Genomic DNA, 8,180 nt, shown 5'->3' with positions numbered 1-8,180 from the left:
CCCAATACCACCTTGCATGTCATCTCCCTAAGGAGCCATAAAAACCATGCAATTAAATGAGGCAAGCAAAATATTTTCCGAAAACATTTTATTGAGAGCTCATATACATGTAAATGCCACAAGGACATCAGAGGGCCAAAATGCAGTGCAGGAGGCATTGGATACAGGGTTAATATGGGAGAGGCTAGTAGGTGTAATTGGAAACAGGGCACTAAGCAGCACATGACCAGGTAGTGCAGGTAGAGGTGATTGGGTGCAGTGTGCATTGGTCATGATGGAAGGGGCTGGACATGTTGAGCAGGGTTGATGCACTATAGCCTTGTAGTGCGAGAGGTGTTGCAGGAATAGGAGGCTGAGCATGGGTGCATTTCAGGGCAGTGTCCACCATGGATGGAAAATGGCAGTGGACTGTGTTGAGCATGATAGTTGGCAGTGAAGGGTCAATGGATCAAGTGATGAGGTTGAGGGGGCGGGGGAAGCACATGGCCCAGGTAGTAAGCTGGGCACCCCGCAGGAAACTGTTCAGGAACAGTTTGTTGAGGAGATTGGTCCGTGGGTCTTACAAATCACATCTGCACAGAAGACAAGCATATATCACAATAAGATCTAACCTCACCTTCTCAACACTTATCCAAACACATATTTGAAGTCTGGGTGCTCTATACGATCGAGTACAAAATACAGAACCCCGCTTAGTAAAACCTCTGATATAGTAAAGTGAAACTGAAGTCCCAGTTCATCTTCCATAAGCAACTGTACATTTTCCCCCTTTATAGTAAAGATGTTTTTGGTAAAAATCGGTTAAAGTGCTTCTGACCCTGGCGACGACTCCCGCGCACTACCTAGAGTCGCGAAGCCAAGACTTTTTGTATTTGAAAACAGAACAATAACCCCGAGTGTTCGTTTAGGTGGCTTTACTACTAGCCGTAGCAGCAGTCAGAAGAAGCCTACTTTACAGAAGCCTTGGAGCCGTGAGGGAAAGCGCGCAGCGCGAAGAAGAAAAAAGTAAAGCTGTCTACAAACATAGCAAGGAGGCAGCGTGTTCCATTCAGGAAGTAAAGGAGTAAACGTGCAGCAAGAAATAGGGAAGGGAAAGAAATGGGTCAACATTCACTGCAATGTGCAGTACAAATCATGAGGCAGTGGTGGCAGAAAGTGGAGGTGCAGCGAGTAAGGTCTTACAGCACTTGAGTGCCATGCGAATTTATTACTTATTGCCTTTTAAAAGACAGAAAGAGCAAAAAGGGACACCATGTTCATGCAAGGCTTTAGTTTTTACATGAAATCGAACTTGGTTGCATTCGTAATCACGTCTTCGTGCTTCAAAGGTACTTCCACAAGATGTAGAGAAATTTTATAATGAAAAAATTACACAAAGAGATGATAAAAGCGAGATGGAAGGTATTTAGGTTTTTTTCATTAAGCAACAAGACGTGTTCAGTAAGTGCCTATTTAACTACTAGACAGCACTTTCAGGACCATGTCATCACAGACCACTGATACAGTAAAGACCATGATATAGTAAATATTTTCGCTGGCCTCAGTGGCTATAAAGGGGTTTTACTGTATATATTGAAGGCCTATTGCCACACATTCTTCTTTTAGAGCACTTTGCGACAGGTTTCTGGGCCTGCAAAGGCATGCAGCATCTTATGACGTAGGGATGATAAACCTATATGCAAAATAATATCCATTCCAGATACAAAAGAAAGATATTTGGAAGTAAAAACCTGCTTCCGGCAAACCGATAACTTCAGGTAGATGCTTAGTGTTCATATAGAATTACAGTTCCTGAAAATCTGACGGTTCAGGCTCCAGAACTTTCAATTTTTAAAAAATACTTAAACATTCCTGCAATAGACAATATGGATTACTGAGCATGCAAGACTGGATGATATTAAAGAACACATTAAAGAATATTTTTCTGCAGTACACCAGTTACAGGCACGCATACATTACTGCGGCCAGAATAAAGAAATAATTGCCCTGACAGAGTCAATCAAGCTATCTTCAATCGGCTAACTGAAGGAGATGTGTAGATCGCAGATATTCTCAAGGCTGTGTACGCATATAATATTCTCAAGATAACCGTACCATTTCAAGTTCCAGCTTTTTAGTTTTCACAGCTTTATTGCTTGCTGCATTCTACTATAAACATTTGCCTTAATTGTAATGTACCAAGGAATAGTTTTCATACAGTGCTCATTATAAATTAAAGATACCAGAACAACATGCACACAAACAAGAAAAAAAGAACGGGACAGAGCGCCATTCACAACTGATTTATTGTGCAGAATAAAGTACATATATATCTCACTGCCGGCATATGCGCAAAGAACCCATTCAGCATCATGTAGTTTAAGATAAGATATGTTCAAGAAGCCCATGCCTCATACCACAGCCTCTTTCTCTGAGAAAGCATTTCTTGAACATAGCTTATGTTAAACTACATGATGCTGAATGTGATGTAGCTGAATGTGTTCCTTGGGCATGTGCCTGCAGTGAGATATATATGTACTCTGTTCTGCACAATAAATCAGTTGTGAGTGGAACTCTGTCCCGTTTTTTTCTTGTGTGCGTGCATTGTTTTGGCGCCTTCAGTTTATAATAACTAAACACGAACAAGCCCAACAAGAAGTTCTAGTAATCATACAGTGCATGCTTGTTCAGCTAAAATTATTACAGGCAGCCTGCAATGAGCAATTGAGCAAGTACTAGAAATTTACTTTGCATAGGCAGGAAAATGTTATGCTAGATCTAAGTACAATGATATTGTACTTCCTTATCAGCTAGCAGCCTACCAGGTATGCATTTTCCTTCATCACAGCTAATCATATGGCCATACCATCGGCAACCTTCCACGTGCAAGATTATATTCAGTTAGGCATACATGGGTGATTTTATGTCCAGGTAACAGGTGTGGTGCTCGGGCATCTGATTTCTTAAAACCCATTCATAGTAGTTGTTGGTATAGAGAATAGTAATCTGCCTGAATATCTGAGGCCAAATATTATTTTCATTGCTTAAGCACACCATAAAATACAATGCTTCATGTGACTATGAGATCATAAAAAAACGATATCTCTAGCATGACAGTGATTTTTCACTTTCACCCTATCACAATAAGTTCCTTGAAAACCCAGTTTAATCCTGAGCTGAAAAGTTGTTTCGCACACATTTTACATTTCAGTATCTATAAAATGTTGCTATTTTGTGAATATATTTCAAAATCAAAATTTCTTAACAGACTCACAAATTGTTTTTTTTTCAAAAATGGACAATATTTTGTACTCAAATTAAAAATAAGATTGTGTCTGGAGAAATAGTACTGTTTGCAGAACAAAACAGCACATACGCAAGAAAGCACCAATATCACTCAAATTTAATGTGCAATACACGAAATGAGAGTTCACCTAAAATTACAAGTACAATAGCCCTGTTTACATGGACTCGACAGCACCGGGTTGAATCAGCGTGTAGTAAGCAAGGTCATCATTCTCGACCCGGCTGATGTCTACATGAACTCGCTTTCTAGTGAGTAAGTATCGTAGCAGAGCGTTGCATCGAGATTCGAAGTTATTGTGCAAGTTCTTACTCGTATTTGATCCCATTGCCTTTTACTATCGAGAGCTTCGATTATTTTTTATCGTTGATGAGCGCTAAAAAGCATTCATTTCGAGTGACGCTCGTCGCCGCTCCAGAGGATTTTTCATAGCCCAGAGTTCCCCATAACTAGACTCCCTGACTGGACAGTGTCTACATGCCTTTAGATAAGCGGGTCAAGCGAATTAACCTACCCCCTGCAGGCGAGTTAACGCAACCCGCTCCGCCGCCTATTTTACTCGACCCGACTGTGTATACATGAACCCCAGAACTGATTTTTCACTCGACAGACGTATTCAACCCAATTCTGTCGAGTTCATGTATACAGGGATAGAACGCACGTGTAAGAAATAACAATGCTGCTAAGAATCCAATCTGCTTTCTTCAGGCTCATCCAGTTTTCTAAAAAAATATCTTGTCTGACAAAGGAGGATATTTGGAGTTAAGCAGCTAAGCAACACAAGATCCATATGCTTGCTCTAACGCATGACTCCTCAGTGCACTTACAGTTGCAATTTGCTTGGTCATGTGGCAGTTCACTAAACCGTCTGACTAGACATGACAATCAAAAAAATAATCGGCGGATCATTTCTACTTTTATTTAGACATGTAAAAGCTTTTTGGTTGTTGACTTAGCATTTAGAGACTGCGGGAGTTTGGCAGTTTTATACGTCTTACTTCGTTTGGCAGTTGCAAGGGGATGTAGAAGAAGAAATATGAGTAGGGAATATAAGGGGTGACAACATCCCGAAATGAAACTAATGGACCAATGATGCACACTGCGTATCTTAAGTGACGTCACTGGTAACATCAAACACAGAAAATCGTCCTTGAGTATGACAAATTTGAAGCCCAGGAGGTGAGTTGGTTGTGGGCAAGTAGTTGGTAAAGGGCAGTCCCCCGAGAGGCGGGCGGCAAGATCACTGCCATCCATTATGGGGAAAGCCCTGGCAAGCATGCAGGCAAAGGTGCACATATATAAGAGCAATAAATGCACAAGGAATGCACGCCTGAATGAGCAGCTGCACTAATAATTTCCTTTTGTCTTGCAGCCCACCCCTCCTGCACTGTAAGCTAGTCTGCTCTGTTTTCCGAACACCGAAGCATATGCAAAAACAAACAGAATGTCCTCTAAAATTTACAAAATTTGCACGAGTATTGCATGATGATCTCCTTTCTGCAAATGTCTTGCTCTAGGGTTACAGAATAAATTCATTGCAGCTGCGAATAAAGCGAGTTGGGAGCTAATGGCAAATCTCAATGGCTTGGGGAGAGAATTAATTATAATTGTCACTTTGAGCAAAGTAAATAGCCTGGTTTAGATCAAAGTAATATTACATCTACATTACTGAAGCCAGTGTAGGCAACCAGAAATGTACAAGCAGTCAGTAACTGCATGTCTGTATGAACAAATACATACAGTGCAGGCAGCAGTAATGAAGGGAGAGTGGAAGGCAAATAACCTGAGGAATACGTAATGGCTTTCTTCTCTGAAACCTCAATACAGGCTTCCTGCGAATTCTTGTAATGCAAGCATAATCAAGTATGCTAAATATTCCATCACTTAAAGCACCTGCTCTCCCGTGTTACGCAAATGACAACTACTTCGTCAGTTCAACAAGCTATGTCCGTTATTGTGCTATTACACCACAGGTTCACTCAATCATGCCTCAACTTGAAATAGCCACATACTGTTGAAATAAAGCAACGAAATATAGCACCAGCTATTAAAGCACTGCCAGGGACATGAAGGATATTATTTTCTGCATACTGTGGGCAAGACTTCTGAACAAGTAAGTCTTGAGCTAAAAAGCTAGAAAAAGTCATATAGCATGCAATCATATAGCGAAAAGCCAGCAGAGCCTTTTTTAAAGCCTTTATATAAAGCAAAACAAAGGCAATGTGTCATACGTACCGAGGCAATGCTTCCTTACACACAGCATGTTTCATGGCAAGGCTCCCACAGTTGTTGACAGGTTGTGCAGCACCAAAATGATGATGATGTTGTCTGCCTCACATTCACGCAGCACTCCTTTGATGGCAGATGATTGCTTGTGCAAAAGCAGTGCGATGATACAAGTGGAGCAGCTGGACTGCGGGCGTTATAGAGCTAAGAGCCCTAAATGCAAGGAAAGAAAGTCTCCATTAAATCGATGCCTCTAAATCATGATAAAAGCATACCACGATTGCAACTCTATGTTACACATGGTATAACATAGCTGTGCCAGGGCGGTGGGGCGATCAGTTAGCATAACGACCGGAAAATGCATACTGATGTTTCATGCAGTCTTGATGCTGGAGCAAAGTGTCATGGTGCGGAGAACAAAATCAAAAGCATGCACGGGTGCCAAACGTGTGCTACACAACCGACGCGACTAGAGGTGTGCACGGGCATTAATTTTGAGCCCGACCCGGGCCACATGCTACAAACCCGAACCCGGCCTGGAACTGAAATTGTCTGAGCCCACCCAGCGCTCACATTGAAGGCTCCCGCCCTGCTGGACATGCTATAACAGATCAGTTGCAAAACCTACAAGTCGGCTTCCCTATGAGGCAGGAATTCATGCACAGTGGCGACAGAACCTGATTCAGGGATAATAGTTAGGTGCAGTACATGCATCTACCACAGTCCACGCTGCTTGGGATGCAGTTCCCCACGCACAGGCCATTGTCAGAGAAAGGTTTTCAGGCATTCTTAACACTGGAATAAAGGGGGGAGCACTGTCACCCCCCCCCCCCCCCCCCGCCACCCCAAAAAAATGGTCCCAGCGCAGCGGCGTGCTACTATACTGCGATGCAGACATGATTGAAAGCAGTGGCGTTTTTCTGCAACTTTCGAAAATTAGCAATATCTAGCCACACTAGCCTTTTTTTTTTTGCAATACTACACTACCAAGCTTTTACTAAACCGTCTCGATGCGCTCATATATGCACGGATCAGACGAAATGAGCGTCTGCAGGATTTTCGCTCATACCGGACAAGGGAAACAAACTTTGCATGCAAAAAAACAAAAAAAAACAAAACAACGAAGGTGAGTACCCCAAAGCCTTTTGCGATTGGCTGCCTCGCGAGCTGGTTCCAGCATCATGAGCGATTTCTAAAAACCCAGAACCTGGGCGACAGCGCCGAGCGGCAAAGCTTTAGCGGTCCTCAGCTCACTGCGCATAGTGCTGCCGCGCGACTCATGCGTTAGCGTTTTATCGCACCAGACACGAAAATATATGCTTTTGCCCGGACTCCACCGACTCCGCCCGAGGTCACCCGAGGGAACCCGAGCGGCCGAGCCAAGTGACGGCTATACGCCGTTCCAGCCACTGTAACGCCGTGAATATCCGAAGTTGGCTTTTAGGGCTACGATGCGACGCAGTTGTTTACTTTAGGAAATCAGTACTCTGCAAAACAGCAACGGTTTAACTTGAAATAAGCTGCAAAATGATCGGAATCAAGTCGCGCATACTTGAGAACCACTTTTGAAAAGTTAACAACGTAAGAAATATGCTAAAAGAAGACAAATCTCCCTAGCACATGGCTTACGCAGCCTGCAGCAACAATGAAATGTAAGACAACGCTTGTAATTTAAAAAATGCTCAATCTAAGAGGCTAATATTTTGCTCCAATATACACAAACGCTTTATAAATCCTGAATGAAAAAATTTGAGAACTTACATGGAATATTTCTTGAAGAAAGAAGCATTTTCCGTGCGCGGTGCCACCGAACGTCGAGCCGAGCGAACGAGCGGCCGTTGGATGGACTAAAGAACGGAGCGCCCTCTTTGAAACAAAATACAACTGCCGCCGTCATGCCGGCTAAGCGATTGTCGCGTCATCCTTCGAGCTTTTTAGTAATCGCTTTTTCAGCAGATCGATGGTCTTGGTTTTGTACCCTCCGTTTAGCAAGCGTTTCCTAGATGACAGGACTTGAATCAGCCTTGAACGATGCGCTGCTGTTGCTGCTCATCTATGTAGGGCTCTGTGTCAGCAGCGAAGCGCGTCGTCGTCCTGGAGAGGCGCCTAGCTGTTTTGTTTACAACACCCAAACCTGTTCAAGTTGTATTTTGTGAATGCTGTGTTCTACTACGAATAGTTTGCTCACTTTTAGCATACCAACGAAAATGCTTTCATACAATAGTGCTCAATCGAGTGGAATACTTCAATCACCCTGAAATGAGGATTTGAAGCAAGTTTGTTGAAAATTATTGAGCTAAGCATCTCGGTACCACGACTTGCCACCTCTTTATAAGGTAGTTGCATACGATGCTTACATTTTTTCTCATATATCCGCACCGTCAGCATCATTCTATCTGCTAGATTAGTCGTTTGTTCGCCCGATTCATTAGGCGCTTGTTTCTTTCTCAGTTTAGTTTCTTGCGTATATTTTATTGGCCAAGAAAATGCGGTAAAAGCACATTTCTCTATGCAACCTGCTGTGAGAGCCCGGAAATGTTTGAAAGAAGTCTCGAGTCTGTTAGCGTTCGTGTTTTTATTACTGCGCAATTCCTTCCCCTGGGCGGCGGCCGTCCGCCCCTTGGACCCTGAGTGGTGCGTCGACCCGTCCACCGCTTTGGCGCACCTGCGT

At 43.1% G+C, this 8,180-nt stretch overlaps 1 long non-coding RNA gene across 1 annotated transcript; it reads right to left on the bottom strand.

Moving 5' to 3' along the window:
* Positions 1 to 521: 521 nt before the first annotated feature.
* Positions 522 to 7,349, bottom strand: LOC146191683 (uncharacterized). Its single transcript, XR_014706675.1, has 3 exons — positions 7,271 to 7,349; positions 5,519 to 5,722; positions 522 to 572 (listed from the first exon to the last, which is right to left on the bottom strand). It is a non-coding gene; the product is annotated as an uncharacterized LOC146191683 (long non-coding RNA).
* Between the last annotated feature and the right edge of the window lie 831 nt (positions 7,350 to 8,180).

Source organism: Amblyomma maculatum, chromosome 4 (genome assembly GCF_055883805.1).
Source record: "Amblyomma maculatum isolate TAMU_Amacu chromosome 4, ASM5588380v1, whole genome shotgun sequence".
In the NCBI taxonomy this organism is placed as follows: Eukaryota; Metazoa; Arthropoda; class Arachnida; order Ixodida; family Ixodidae; genus Amblyomma; species Amblyomma maculatum.
The sequence above is the reverse complement of the archived record's forward strand: the minus strand, read 5'-3'. Positions and strand labels throughout refer to the sequence as shown.